The following is a 16,874-nucleotide window of genomic DNA, read 5'->3' on the forward strand; positions in this document are numbered from 1 at the left end:
AGTCTTAACCCTCAAATTCGTGGAGAAGGTAAGAAATAACACAGTCAACCCCAGGATGACTGATATTCTGGCAGGCATTTGAGTCCGGAATCTACTAAATACTCAGCAAGAGTTCTGATCATTAAGATAACTTGAATGTGTGCTTCATTACTCTGTTTAACAAAGCTGTTTCGACAACAGATGTTAGATAACGTTTGATGGAATTGGCAGTTAATCGTATACTCTTTAGTATGTACAAGTCTGAATAAAGGCGGTGGTGGATGTCATTTCAGTGTCATGGGTTTGGACTTACTGAGGAAATACGCGAAAGCTCTCAGTTTTGCAAACATTCGAGTATGTTTGGTATTTCCCTTGTCACATTTAGGACAGATATATCGAGGATTTGGAAAATGTACCGTGACAGACATACAAACGTGACCTCCCCGTATTCTCAGTTCATATACATAGACTGCTGGAATCTAATATAAAATACGTATGTGTGTTACAGGTCACGTATAAGTCAAGGGCATATGAACGTCACGACAAAATATGCCCAATACTTTGCCAAATACAGGTCTTTATAATTTTCAAGGTCATATATTTTCACGATTATTTCCGCCAAACCGTAAATACCTAGTTGACCATACTCATGTCAAAATAAGGTCACGTATTAGTCAAGGACATATGGAAGTTACGACAAAATCGGCCAAATAGTTTCCCAGACACAGGTATTTTAAATTTTCAAGGTCATATCTCTTCACACTTATTTCTGGCAAATCGTAAATACCTGGTTAACCATACTCATGTGAAAATGAGGTTACGTATTATTCAAGGTCGTATGGAACTCACGACAAAATATGCCCAATACTTTGCCAAATACAGGTCTTTAAAATTCTCAAGGTCATATTTTCACGCTTATTTTTGCTAAACCGTAAATACGTGGTTGACCATACTCATGTCAAAATTAGGTCACGTGTAGGTAAAGGTCATATGGAAGTCACGACGAACTCGGCCGAATAGGTTCCCAGATACTGGTTTTTATAATCCTCAAGGTCATATGTTTTTCACTCCTATTTCTGTCAAACCGTAAATATCAGGTTGACAATATTCATGTGAAAATGAGGCAACGTATAGGGCAAGGTCATATGGAAGTCACAACAAGATCGGCTTAATAGTATGCCAGATACAGGTCTTTGAATTTCTCAAGGTCATATATTTCCACGTTTATTTCTGCCAAACCGTAAATAACCGGTTGACCTTATTCATGTGAAAATGACACCATTTATAAGTCAAGGTCATATGGAAGTCATGACAAGATCGGCTTAATAGTTTGCCAGATACAGGTCTTTAAAAATCTCAAGGTCATATAATTTCACGCTTATTTCCGCCGAACCGTAAATATTTGGTTGAACTTACTCATGTTAAAATGATGTCACGTGTAGGTTCAAGGTCATGTCAAGATCACTACAAGATCACGCAAACTGTTTGAGAATTAGAGACCTCAAACGTTTTAATGTCTTTCGAAGTATTATTTTCACAGTCACATACATAGGTTACTGTAGGAATTTGAGTGACATTGAACACATTATTTAGAGATCATACGTATGTCAAAGTCATGTGAAGGTCAGATTATGTACTCAGTGCCTAATAGGTATTGGGGTACACTACGTTAGGTTTGGTTAGGTTAAGTTAGGTTAGGTTAGGTTGGTTTATGTTAGGTTGGGTTAAGTTAAGTTGGGTTGGGTAGGTTTAGTTGAGTTAGATTATGTTGGTTTAGGTTAGGTTAAGTTAGGTTAGGTAGGTTAGGTTAGGTTATGTTGGGTTAGGTTTGGTTATTTTAGGTTAGGTTAGGTTGGTTTATGTTAGGTTGGGTTAAGTTAAGTTGGGTTGGGTAGGTTTAGTTGAGTTAGGTTATGTTGGTTTAGGTTAGGTTAAGTTAGGTTAGGTAGGTTGGGTTAGGTTATGTTGGTTTAGGTTAAGGTAGGTTAGGTAGGTTGGGTTAGGTTAGGTTTGATGTGTTTCGTTACGTTTGGGAACCTAACGTTTTGTTCTGTTGTCATGTTTGAACCGTCTTAGTTTTCTTATTATGGGATAGATATGTTGAGGACACGTATCTGTCAATGTCATAGAGTTCATGACAATATCAAACGTATTTCTTGCTGAATTATATAATTAAAATATTCCGAGGTCATTTTAAGACGAACGTTTCTCACAATTAATTCTGCCAAAATTAATATATCTTAGTGAACATACGTATCGTGGAGGTCGCAGACAAATCATGGTCCAGGGGTTTTCCGAATAGAGGGCTTTAAAAATTTCAAGGTCATTCGAAAGTCATTTGTTTCAAAAGTATATTGCTGCCGAACCGCTGGAACCTGAAGGCCAATATTCTTGTCAGTTTGATGTCACGGACAGGTCAGTTTCATGTGAAGGTCATGTCAAAATCAGTTTAAGGGTTTGCCTTTAAATTTTTTCAATATCTTTCGACAGGAAATTTTTCAAACGTATATTTCTGCCGATCTGTAAGAATCTGATTGCCCATACTCATGTCAATTTTAGGTCACAGACAGGTCAGTGTCCTGTAAAGGTCACGACAGGTCAGTCCTAGTGATTACCGAATAGAGGTCTTTGAAATTTTCAAGGTATACCGGAAATATCACTCCAAGATATAGAGGAATATAGGCCTTTAAATTATTCAAGATAATTTTTTTCTCCTTCTATATGCTGTAGCTTTGGTATTTTTTAAACCGTGTTTTGTCTGCCAGAGTAGTAGAACCATCTTGTCAGAACAAATGGCAGACGCTTGATTTATCTCCTTCGATACGCCGACTGATAAAATTCGTCTCGGGGTGACACCTATCTGCATTCCGCGCAAACTGACATCCGCATTCCGCCTGTCCGACTCCAAGCGTGTTTCTCTGAAGGAATGTTTCCTGATTATGCACCATTCCTCGCCTCGTGTGACACGAGGGACATTGCAGTACATCAGCGTGTCTGTAAGATGTGACGTAGGTATTCTTACTCGGTGCTAGATGTCAGTTAATAAACAGGCAAAGAAATTGATCGCTGAAAAATAAAAAATATCCGTCTGGACAGGTTTATGGACTTAGTTTCAGTGTGTTTTTATTTAGTAAACAGAGGAGGTTGTGTAACATTATGCTGGGTTTGAGACTAACTGTACCTTTGGGCTCAACAGGGTAGGTAGGACTTTTAATCTTACGCACTTAACATGATAAGAGCAGAGAATATAAATATGTGTGAGCTGACAGGCCTTAGCAAATTGGGTATGAAAATGAAAATGTTTCGCAAAAAACGAAATTTCTTCTAATTTAACCTCAATTATATGAGAAATTCCGTAAGCTGCTACTTCAATTTTTCCACTCTCAATAGTCGTCTGTTAGGTGGTGATGTGTAAGGAGTTTGATTCTAGCGTCTGTCACAAATCCTGAGATACTCGGCTAGTTTTTGGCTAGTTTACAAAAATCATTATTTTTTTAGCGGTTTGGTCTGAAATAAGTAATAAATCTGTCTACCAGTAACAATAATGATAATAATAATAACAAAAATAAGATAAGTATTATAAAGTACTGTGATAGATCTACAATTTCAGGGTTACAAAATTTGAATCTGATCTAAGGTTCCAGAGTTGTTCCCATGTTAACTTTGTTTAAATTCCGTGCCTGACATCTGTATGTAATTACCTAAAAATTTATATCTGTGAAATGTTGATATCAGGGAAGTTCATTGCTTCTGAACTACATCGTAAGGTGTGACACGTAAAGACTGACAAGTGTCATTAAATTCTGTCACCCAAAATTTAGTTATCTGTGCTCTTCCGTGATTTCTACCAACTTGTAGTCCCAGTACGTCAAACTTGTCAGACGAATTTCTCACGTCTTCATTTTGTAACATGGACAGAAGTAGGGAGTTTTCTTTGAATACGATGTGAAGTTTCTTATCAGATTCTTCACTGCGACTTTCCACCGCAGTGGCGCTGTAATTTCACTGGTGTCGAGAAAACTGTCAGTAAAGATGGGAAGAGATGTCGGCAGTTCTGTGCCTACAGTTCACGACTCTGATTTCTGATTTTAAAGTGATATTTTTTTATATAAAGACCTGTATACTAAAAGAAAAACTGTTTCTGAGATTTATTGTTTTATAAGTGGCCTCTAACCGCCACGGTGGCCTAGCGGTTAGAACGCTGGCCTTGTAATCCTGGGGTCTCGGGTTCGATTCCCGGCGGTGCCCGAATTTATAACTTGTGTTGGGCAAGGCCGTGGTCTAGGCAACACGGAATTTTCCTCCGTGGCATCCCAACAATTACTCCATTCACACACAGAAGAAGGCAATGACAAACCACTTCTGGATCATCTGCCAAGAACGTATATGAACAGGTCCCAGTCCGAGAAAAGGATGGAAGGATCCTGTTCGTATGGACCTGTCGTCTGACAGAACACTAAGTAAATAAATAAGTGGCCACTGGTGTCTCTAGAAACCTGGACGATGTCCATTTTTTTTATTGGTTTCATTGGTTCTTTGAATTTTAACTCGTTGTCTCTCTTTGTTGCACAGAGTTCTGACGTAATTTTTTAAATAAACTTAAGCGACTTTACTGAGGAATTTATTTTCCATTTCTTAATGCTCTAGAATGGTTTTCAAAATATCCAATCACCGTTTTTAATATCATATAAAACAGACTGTTATCGACCGATGGTTGTTACAGTCTGTGTAAATTACCTGTAATCGTGTCAATTGTCAAGGTTTGAAGTTAGATGAATTTGGGAGAGGGAGGGTTAACAGATAGGATTTCTGGTCTCTGCTCTTTTCCCCCTGAAGACGGAAGCAGAATTCAGCTATCGAAACTTTCTAGTTATATTATTTTATATTTTAGACGATTATCGAAGCCCGAAAGGACAATGCGACATGTTGTAAAGCATATTATGTTTACTGTACGGTATTGTACAAACACGTGAAACGAAGCGAGCCGTATAATACAGAATTTACGGTATCCGCTGACATGTGTAGGTAAGCGATGCATTCTGAAACCGAAATATGAGTATTTTGTGTTTTTCGTAGATTATTTCATAAACACGTGTGCAACTAACTAATGCACAAACTGTAAGCGTAGAATTGTGTTTGTGTATAATCTCGTTAGTCACAGAGAATTTCATATCTTTAATTTAATTGTAATTTCCAGCTGGAAATTAATTTCCCTTTTCAGTGAAAGTGAGCTGATACCGAAATAATGGACGGACGGAGTGTCGCAGTTATCAGTATTTACAGGGTGTTTCGAAAAACGTGTAACGTGTTCTAAAGTATTCAGTCATAAGGATTAACTAACATCATAGTATGTTGATACTCAGGTGGGGGAGAAAATATACTTTTACTGTACTGTACAGATAATGGCCATCGGATCTTATGCATCTTAGCCCAGTCTACACCTTTCGCACAAAGTTTTATCTCTTCATCATATACGCCAAGTTGTCTATTCGTGTGACGTTCTCCGTCATAAATTTAGTATGCATTTTAACGAGGTTGTCTTTTTTTTACTCGGTTTCGTATTTAAATCTGTTCTTTTCAGTTTTGTACTGGGGACTGACATTATAAGCAACCAGGAACATTTTATATATTTTTTATTTCGACCTAATTTTTATCCATTATTCAAAATATATTATTATTTCTCGGGGTTTATTAAGATTCACAACGTTTATGCCAAATAATTTTCATTGGAATTTCTAAGCCTACAGGGAAAACCATGTGTGTGACATTAGTGTTAAGGTGTTCGCTTTACAGCAATACATTTTATCTGTGATCGAGTAATCGTCAATTACAATAAGATATATACACATTAGAAAACTAGGGACCCCTCCCCCCCAAGCCGTATGGAACTACACATTTTCCAAAATATTTTCCCTCTTATATTTACCTTCTACTCATCTGCGTATGTTTTTTTTTTACAATTTATTTACGTCTCAAATACAGAATGTCCCCCCCAAAAAAAGATGTATACACAATATAATACGTAATATTAACCTTGTCAGTAAAATATTTTTCAGGCATTCTGTGTATGACTGGGGCAAAACACAAATTAAACTGAATTTATAAACCAAATATCCATTTATGTAAGCCTAAATGATTTTACTGAGTTGTCGTTAAAATAATAATTGTTGATCCGCCATTAGGCGTACGTATTATTATCTCTGGCAGCCATGGAGATGCGGGTTTTAAGAAGGGCTTCGTTCCAGAAATTGTTTTATTCGATTGTTTCGTTTCTGCCAATCAAAGCCTCAAGGTTTTGTATTAAAGTGACCGAATCAAGTGTCTGAAAACACATTACATTACATTCCATTCATGGACTTGTGTCATTTTTGCACCAACACGTTATATCCATTACTGCAAAGAAGATTAATGGGGTCGATAACATTAGAGCATTCGATACTCGATATAAGTAACAAGTACTTTGTGTCAGTCAGCTGAAATGACGTATGAAAAAGATTAATGATCCAAAATTGCACAGATTACTTTTAATATACAACTCACTATTGACTGGAAAGCGAACGGGGGTATTGATTTGCACCAGGTGTACCAACCCTTACTCTTTCCACCGTTGGTGAAACTGACGCTTTGTTTCAATAGCAGTGGATGTTAAGGTCACAACACATTCAGTGGTAGTGACTGTGAGGATACAAGATTGGATACAGCTGGCTCACAATATGCGAAGTTTTGTTGTGTCGATGATTAATCTTCGGTTTTTATGACATTTTTTTAATCACATGCCAGATAAATTTATTGGTGATGCTCATTCCACTTCTGTAGGCTCTTGGTTCGATTCTTGGCCTTTCCGTTTGCTGTGCTATAGATTTTCGTGGTTTTACAATAACCCCCCCCCCCAGAGAATTGCCGGTTAGCACCTCCAAATAAGCCGCGGTACCCTTAAATAGCATCTGCAATTGATTATCTGCATTCATACATACCCTCTGTATAATTGTTAAATAACAATAAAATTTATTTAACATTCTTCAGATTTGTGAGTGAGTGTACACCCGAGTTGCGATTTGGGGGTAATGCTCTTTAGTTGAGAGAAATTCTTGATGTTAAGTTTGCAGCAATGACCTTGGCTTTAATGGCTGCATTAAGTCTTTATACACTCTTGATAAAAACTGTATAAAAGTGGTTAAAATTATTGATAACAATCTGTTACCAATAATAAACTGATCGATGATATTTCTCCCATGCGTGCTGCTCTCTTAACCCATCTCAACCTCTTTGGTTTGATTTACCTTAATATTAAGATATTAAAATAAAAACTCACGAAGTTCCGAGTTATGTGTTTTTTCTCTTCTTAGTAATCGACTTCCCTTTGTTTCGAATTCTTCGCCTACTTAAAGCCGAATTATGACCTTTGACCTCCGCGAACATGAGGTAAGGGTAATGAATATTTCAGAACCACGGTAGGATTTCTTGAATTAGGGATCAAAACATGTCGAGATTTGAACCGAGGAGTCCTGTATGTTTTTTATACCTTATCACACCGACCACAGGTATCGGACTTTGTTAAAACCATCATTTCATTTAAGAACTTCCGATTTACAAATTTTCGCTTCAGCGGGTGATGCAGGTAAACTTTTACTTACTTTCTAATTTAGAGGTATTATTTTCGCTGCAATGAAGAATAAAAATTCTGCCGAGGGCCGAACGCGAGCCTCGTAACAAATGTGCGAAGAATATCTGTTCATTTTCTGGTAGTCGGCGACTAGTCAGAATTCTGACGTTTAAACTAACGGGAATTTCATTTAAAACTAACGAATTAACTTACGAACGGTTTTAATCGAATGAGCTAGGTAGTTCGGTCAGTATAGTGACTGACTGTGGATTGGTCGATCGGGGTTCGATTCCCGACAGGGAAAGAGGATTTTTGTCCTAGCCTCTGTGTCCACATCCGGTCAGGTTCCCATCCAGATGGCGGTCCTCCCATCTAGTGCCGAGTTTAAGAATGATTAGGAGCACTTACATGGCGCGTAGCGGGACAGATTTGATTTGTTACAGTTTTCGTTGTAAATTAATGGATGTGTGTGTTTTGTTTTCAGGTTTTGATCACTTTTATGGAAATATATGCGTAGGTAACATTGAGACGGTTTACTTTCGGGAATCAGCAGTTCAAATTATCCTACTCACCACTTCGACCTAGCTTTTATCTGTTGCCCTCTCGAAGACGTCGTAAAAGCTGAGTCCATTGTCATTCATCTGGTCGGTTTAATCTAATGTGATCACTCTGTACTTAAATTAAAATGTCATAAGGTCACAGGCTCAGGGTTGAAATAATGTCAAGAGAATATCTCGGGCTTGGTACGACCGTTGCTAAGCAACGTTGAAAATTGACACGGATGTACAACGAACAAGAATTGGGCAAAACTATCTTAAATTGTAACATAATTCACATCAGTTTAGACTTTCCGAAAGAATATTATTAATGATTAATCCACCATTTTAAGTTTTAAAATAAAATAAAGATTTCATGAAGATTTCTGTCTTCTGGGTTCTTGCGCTGTGTAGTCTGGTCGATGTTTACCAACGTTTCAGAGGTCATACTGCCTCCGTCATCAGGGCGATGAGTATGAAGATTTCTGTCTTCTGGGTTGTTGCGCTGTGTAGTCTGGTCGATGTTTACCAACGTTTCAGAGGTCATACTGCCTCCGTCGTCAGAGAATGAAGATTTATGTCTTCTGGGTTGTTGCGCTGTGTAGTCTGGTCGATGTTTACCAATGTTTCAGAGATCATACTGCCTCCGTCATCAGGGCGATGAGAATGAAGATTTCTGTCTTCTGGGTTGTTGCGCTGTGTAGTCTGGTCGATGTTTACCAACGTTTCAGAGGTCATACTGCCTCCGTCATCAGGGCGATGAGAATGAAGATTTCTGTCTTCTGGGTTGTTGCGCTGTGTAGTCTGGTCGATGTTTACCAACGTTTCAGAGGTCATACTGCCTCCGTCATCAGGGCGATGAATTCATCAGACTACACAGCGCAACAACCCAGAAGACAGAAATCTTCATACTCACCGCTGTGAAAACCTCAAATCATATAAAGATTTCATGTTTTGGACGTGGATTTAAATGTATAATTGATTGATTCTGAATACGTAAAGTGTTGCTGTATTATTTGCATGTTATGCGTTATATCGGAGAATTATCGAAGTATTTGAGAAGTAGGAAGTGGCCGTGGCCTATAACAACTATGCTAGCATTAATCCAGAGAGTTGTTAATATAAATGCCTCAATCAGGACAGTAGTTCGTCCGCCCTGAATCGATCAGGGGACCTGCTGAATACGATTCAGAAATGATGCCACAATAGAATTAAATAATTTTATTCAACTGTTGGTGTCTTATATGAATTGAGTATGTAGGACACGCTGGACATTGAGCTTGTCTGTAATCGGAACCTCACTTGAAGCATCCAGGACGAAAATGAAATTCCAGTCTTATAGAATCCGTAGACAGGCAGACAGACAAAGAAGAAGTGGTATGAGCAAAGTTATTGGGACTTCTCAGGAAATTAAAAGCCAACCCACCACCACTCCTCCTCCATTTATCGCTTTTCTACTCGTTCTAAGATTTTAGTTTGTTTTATTTATCTGAGCTGCACAATTGAGACGCAATGCATACTGTTATACAGGGTGATCCAAATATTTCGTCATACATAATAAATGCACAATTTAAATTCTGTTAATTATATCAGTATAATGCAGTAACACAGGCCTTTATTTCATAAAATATCTTAAATTTCGTCTTGTGTATTCTTTCCTTACTGCACATAATTATTCGTTATCTGCTTCTATGTCTCTCTTTAGACGTTATGTTATAAAATAATTTTGACCACGATAGTATGAAAACTTGTCTATATGCTATGTAAGATGGATGTTCATCAATAAACATGAGATATCGTAGCAAGTAGAGGATTTCTGCATGAATGACTTCGCTGGTTGGACGCTGAGAATCATGTGACCAACCAACACGCCTGTTGAAATATAGGCTTACAGCTTGCCACATATATTTACGTACTTTATCCTCCAGGCAAGTTCTTCTTCGAAATTTTCCTGAAAACTCAGTTCTAAGAATAAAGTAAATGTATTCTTACGCAGAACAGATCACAGCTGCAAGGCATAATCCAGGATATACATATTTCGGTGGAGGATGATGAATACGTATTAACATCCCACAGTCACTGAAATCATCCTTGTATAAAAGATTCCAAGGAGTTTTGTGCCTTATGTGATTTTATTTATAAATGTGTTGTCGTATCATTGCCGTTGTATCGTTTGGTGATCGTTTGTTGTTATGGGATATTTAGCTTGACGGATAATTTTATAGTGAAATTTATGCCACTGGAGTATACTCTCAGATTTGTAACTCTGGATTACCAGACATCAATTATATACTCCAGTGCTCCTTTATATTAATCCGCAGTAAATTAGTTCCTCATCAGATGCGATTCCTTCGTATATCAGAGACAACCTTATGATGGCACCTAAGCCAACTTAAACCAAGCCACCGTCATTACTCGTAAGACCACATCGGAGGACGACAGGTGGCGTAATCCCAGGCAGAAGTACTTTAAGCTGCCACCGTTTGAAGTTTCATAACCTATCTGAATTGAATGTCCCAGCGCCCTTGTGTGATGTGAGAAGCATCAGAAATTCACTTGTCGTAGACTAGGGAATAAGGTGGATCTCTTAGCCAGTCTTCTCACTTTACTGTGAAGTCTTCCTACCAACAGCTCATGATGGAACTGAATTTGCTTCTCGTAAGGTAGATCCGAGTAGAGCAGAGAGGAAGGCTTACAGCACGACTGGGCGGAAAGTGTGTGCATATGTCAGTCTGGTGTGCATTCACAAGAAATAGTACCACTATTTAGTAATTATTTCGCTGTAGTTTTTGTTTCAAATTTGCTACACTTTTTATGAAATTATTAATATCTCGTGTGAAATGCTTTTAAGCATCCTGGACAAAGAAAAACAAGTTGTAAACGTCAAACACCTGCAATTTCCTCTCCGCCAATCATATGGCGTTGCTACATGCGAATTCTCCGCCCCTTTGCTCGCATCAAGATACTTCTTGGCTGTGACAAAATGTATCTGCCGGCTTCTGACTGATTAAGCTTTGTAAAAGAACTCTGCTCACTGCTACGTTTATTAAACAAAATCTTAATAAGTGAAGCATTACAAAGTTTTCTTTTAATTGGCAGAATTGATTGAATTTTGTGTAGTTGTAAGTAAAACAAAACCCAACTGGAACAATCGAACGAGACATTACCTCAGGATGTTTCCTTGCTGTCACATAACTTGGCATCGTACTAGGATAAACAGAAGTCTCGCTCACATGCTCAGCACAAGACTTTTTTTATATATAATCCTCTTCCAGAGGTAAATCCAGAATAATCCGTTTTCTGCAATGCGCTGACCAAGAACGCCTACTGCCCACTCAGTTTCCTGTTGCTAAGGAAACCTCAGCACGTTTCTAGCACGACTGAAAGTATTTCTACGCCAGAGTTAAGTAAATACAGATAGCCCTCGATTTGCGCCGATTCAGAATAACGCCGATTTTGAATCCAGAAAGTCAATAAGTGAAAAAGAAATTTTACTATTATTTATAACGTTTTACAATGTATCTCTTACTAATTCTTACATCGCTGATTTCGAATAAAAATTATAAATACAGTCATCTCTGCAATTACGTATGTTTCTAAGGTAGTATATTTGCGTCATATTGTGAATTAGGTTAATATTTTCCGTCAAATCACAATTTTAATAAGATAATAAAAATATAAAATATTTAAAATATCATTTCACGTTCCGCATTGAATGATCGATTTACAAATTGGAACGTCTCTTACGACATGTTTCGGTTATATTTAACCGTCCTCAGGTATAAATTAGATTGGTAAATTTAAAACTCGAATTACAATCATTTACAATGTTATGTAGTTTATTGAAATGTTCTTATCAGATTACTCTTATATATTAGAACGAAGGTATTGTTTTTTATATGGCGTGGTTCATCTGATGTTCAATATTAGTCGGTGATGAGTTCATAGAGACATGACGTGTCTGGCGGAAGACATCTAGAAGTATTACAATACCTTCGTTCTAATATATAAGAGTAATCTGATAAGAACATTTCAATAAACTGCATAACATTGTAAATTATTGTAATTCGAGTTTTAAATTTACCAATCTAATTTATACCTGAGGACGGTTAAATATAACCGAAACATGTCGTAAGAGACGTTCCAATTTGTAAATTGATCATTCGATGCGGAACGTGAAATGATATTTTAAAGTTTTTATATTTTTATTATCTTATTAAAATTGTGATTTGACGGAAAATATTAAAATATTTACGTATGTTTCGTTAACGCGAATTTGCTCCAGTGAGATCGATGAATCGGTAAACGCTGTTTGTGAAATGAAAACTTTTGCATATGCGAATTTGCTCTTATGCAATTTCATTCCTGGCGCTTTAAACATTCAAAGGACTAATTTAATCTCTGCGGAGTTACCGGGGTTAATTTTACTACGCGATTTTCTATAGGTCGGCGTCTTATATGAATGCAACTATCGCATAACAGCAGAGATGACTGTACACATCAATCACATGAAAGAATTTCAGTCAATCCCGGGGACCAACGAATTGCCGATTGTAAGTGTATAAAATATATTTTTAAATTCCCTTTATTTTATTTACGTTATTTCAGAGCTTTAAATGTAATGCCATTATATTACTCGTCAATGTTTGGGTGCCGGGAACGCATGTCATTGACTTCCCATTGATTTATATTATAAAAGAGTTTCAATTTACGCCGGTTCGTCCAGGAACGCATCCCCGGCGTAAATCGAGGGCTACCTGTACAATGTACGTTATAATAAATTCTTCTCGGGCTACGAGTCGTGTCAGGTAGCCCGAACTGAATTTGCTATAAGAAAATACTTATGACGTAGACGGCACGGTAGGCAGGTGATGATGTGCGCGTGTGTAACCTCCTTATTCCTGAGTGGAGAACATTAGTCTTTAGTGCAAATACATTTCTCACACGTTTGTTGTTTTCCGCTGTTCGCAGTATCGCTATGCACTTATTTTTTTTTTAATAATAACGACTATTTTATGACTGTTAGTGCTATAAAGTATTTCCAGTAAATGTTACACCAAATTAAATCAAGAACGATGTTTTTCGGTCTGCTAGTAGTGCAGCACGTGACTTCTCATACGTCTGGTAAAAATGCAATAAAATCGCGCTGCAGTTCCAAAACAGTTTTAAATCCGAAATACCGAAATTCTACATTTCCCTTAGAACTTATAATTCTGGTATATTCAATACAGTGTTGTCAAACGATGGCAGTACTAACTTCTGAGGTGGTAGCGATATTTAATGCTGGGGAATGTAATTTTTTTGTGGTAGTTGTATTTTGTCAAGTTAATCTTTTGTACAACGTGACAAAAACAACATGGCCGACATGCGAAATATTTAGGTATTTGAAGCTTTTATTTTGGGGACGATAATTAATGAATAATTAAATCCAGACGCGTTAAAGGTTCTGTGGAGATATCGTAATGGTGTTTGTACTAATTCTTTATGTTCTCTTTGAAAAGAATACTTTGTTAGTAGTAGTAAAATGTTAAAATAGTGTTAAACTTTGAGGATATGTCTGACATGTGACGTATTCAGAATATGTATGCGTGTAGTGAATGTTAATAAAGCGTCCGGTAATAGGATTACAAGTTTCCTATTCTCACTATAAAGGTATAGGTCGAGAATTTTCAGAAAGTTTAGCATCGTAATTTCTTCCTGGAAACTCGTTAATGCGGGTTGTATGATTTTCGTATTATCCTGTAGACTACATTCAGATTCAACTTTTGTACATTTCGTCTCTTTTCAATCCCTGAATAAACAGTTCAGTTTCATTACTGCGAGATGAAACCTTTTCTTGTACGAGTTCCCTTCTTTGCCATTATTGACTCTCGGATTAAACTTCCTTCAGTCCTTTCTCCTGCTTTCCATCTTTGAATCATCGATCAATCGGGTAGAAATGTTTCTCTGTTTATCTGCGCAGTTCTGTTTTGTTTCCTTCATCTTTAAAGAGGTCCAATCAAGAACAGTTGCACTATCACATGAAATATCATGAACTACTCTGCTAGGATATTAATATTTACATTGCAAATTACATTTTCCTTTATTAAAAAAAACCACAAATATTTTATTTCGTAATTTCTGAATATAAGGCTTCGTATGTCTCATTTTATTGACACTTTAATAAATGTATCTAGAGCAGAGGACAATGTTATCTTTGACCGAAATATCTCGTTTTTATGAGTATAAGGCTTAAAAATATGTACCGTCAGTTATCTAGCGCGTGTTTTATCCACCTCTCTGTCCGAAATCCATATTCAGTAAATCAAGTCTGGATAAATGAATTTTAGTTGTGATAGCCACCGAATAGCAGCGCTGTCAGCCTGTCAGTGTTCACTGTACCGAGCCAAACGTCACGCAGAATGGTATGGATTTGTATTATAAGAATATTATACATTGGTCTCTGAAGCCATTACATACGGTTTAATATTCTGGATAAAAGGAAATGGTCTTTGGCGAAATTTTTATAATTCGGGAGTCCGAGATGTGTGTTCGACTGAACATTCCCAAAAGATATTTTCTTACTACAAAACTTGCATTTTATTGTAGGAAATCCTTTTCTACCCTGAAGATGGAGTCAATATCGTCCTCCGAAATTATCGTAACCATCTTCAAAACCAAACATCGTCACAGTCAAAATTTCTAGTCGTAAAAACCTAAAATCTCATTGTCTGCATATGTTTTCCCACTTTCTCTGTCGTATGTATCTGTCCGCCATTTGAGATTCCCAAGGAGAAATGTCAGTCAGTATGAGACTCTACGGTGCTAAGTCCCAGTAGACATCCGTTTCCATGGGCTCGGATGTCTATTTTACTGTTTGCCTGCATGTCTCCGTTCGTCTGTGTCTGCTTCGTGGTCTCTCGATCCTCTGGTGGCCATCACGTCCTCTGTCTTCGTCTTGCAGAGTCCTATATATAGTTCCAGGCTCGTCATTAAGATTCCACTGGATTCCTTTTATGACATTCCGGAGATTATCAAGAACTTACGCAACCTTTAATTATAATTAATTATGCAGATAATCAGCATACTAATGACGTAGATGAGTCGCTGAATGCAGTTTTTTTTTGGTCCTACTTAGTAAGTCAAACTGACTACATAAGAGCTTGTATTATAACGGGTGTTTAAGAAATGACTTTGCGTGAGGGTGTGGAATGCATTTATCTGAACTAAGAAACGAGACTCGTGGCGGGTTATTATGAACATTGAAGTTGGTAAAATTTCAGATTCTCATGGCTGCGAGTCTAAACATGGCTTTTTTCTGGGTTGCAACGCCGTGCAGTCTGATAATATTTTATCTACGTTTCGGAAATGCTTAGTGCTGCCATCATCAGGGCGATGAGAACAATTTTGAAACGTCATTAAATTACTGCAGACTACATGACGCTACAATAACCAATACAGCCATATTCACGGTAATGAACTTTGGGTTTCCATAAAAGACGAATTTCTTGTCTAGCTGAGAGTATACTCGTGCTGTTTGAACACTGAGATATGAAGCCAGTACCTTTTTTTTTTGAGCTTAGTGTAAAACACAGCTTTCGAGGTGTAATGAATTCTTAATATTCCTCCCGATGTCTAGCGACAAGTGTAGAAAAGTCAAGTGACTTTACGCTAGACAACTCGATCGCGTTGCTATGTTACCGATTCGTCACTAACATAACCTCGCAGTGTGTTAGCACCTGCTCGTTGCCTGTCTTTATGCCAGGAGAAAACAGCGCGGCATTCTCTACTATTTCTGAGAGAAAATATCGCGTAGATCTTAATAGAAGCTTGTAAACACATTCCCTTTTTTTTCCACGAATGTTTATCTTGATTCAAATGTCGTCTCTTTGAACTCATTAAAATATTTTTAGATATCTACACATTGAACACGTCGTAATGTAAATAGCTTTAGATGCTGATTTGAACTGATATTGCGTGGGTTTTATTCTTTATCGTCTACGTGAAATAAAGCTTCAAATTTTGTGATACAGACTCCTGTACGAGGTGCGATCGGAAAGTTTCAAGACTGTGTCAATAGAGGGCGAACCGGATGTAGTACGAGCTTCTGCCGCTAGGGGGTGCGGCCTACATTCATAGTGAATCAGTGTGCCAGCCGGCATCATCGAATTAGCATTTGTTTCTTAGTTACGGGCGTTTTGGTAGTGCATTACACCGACCCTCCTGCGATTTCGGAATGGCGGATTTTCATGAACAAATCAAATTTTGCCAAAGACTCGCCAAAACGGCTACTGAAACCTATGAAATGCTAAAGCAAGCATTTGGGGAGTCCGCAATGGGTCGTGCACAAACTTTTGTGTGGCATTCACGTTTTAAAAATGGCCCAACCTCTGTCGATGATGACGAGCGTTCTGGACCACCATCTTCGAGCACAACGCCCGAAAATGTTACGAAGATTCGGCAGGCCATTCACGAAGATCGACGTCGTACCATCAACGACTTGTGCGACATTGTTGGGATAGGCTATGGGACCTGTCAGCTGATTCTAAATAAAGAACTCCACATGCGACGCATCCTGTCTGAGGACCAGAAGCAGAATCGACTTCTCGTTTGTCAGGAGCTCAAAGATCTTGCAAGAACCGACCCCAACTTCCTTTCTAAGCTCCGTGTGACTTCTTCCTCTTCCCAAAGATGAAAATTCAGCTAAAGGGAAGGAGATTTGAGACGATAGAAGAGATTCAGGCAGAATCGCAGATGGTGCTTGACAGGCTGACAAA

At 37.8% G+C, this 16,874-nt stretch overlaps 1 protein-coding gene across 14 annotated transcripts in view; it reads left to right on the forward strand.

Moving 5' to 3' along the window:
- SPR (G protein-coupled sex peptide receptor) overlaps positions 1 to 16,874 on the forward strand; it is a 619,021-nt gene that overhangs the window by 551,093 nt on the left and 51,054 nt on the right. The window lies entirely within an intron of this gene.

Source organism: Zootermopsis nevadensis, unplaced genomic scaffold (assembly GCF_977971745.1).
Source record: "Zootermopsis nevadensis isolate Lab colony 2312 unplaced genomic scaffold, Znev_1.0 Znev_ptg000022l, whole genome shotgun sequence".
Classification (NCBI taxonomy): domain Eukaryota; kingdom Metazoa; phylum Arthropoda; class Insecta; order Blattodea; family Termopsidae; genus Zootermopsis; species Zootermopsis nevadensis.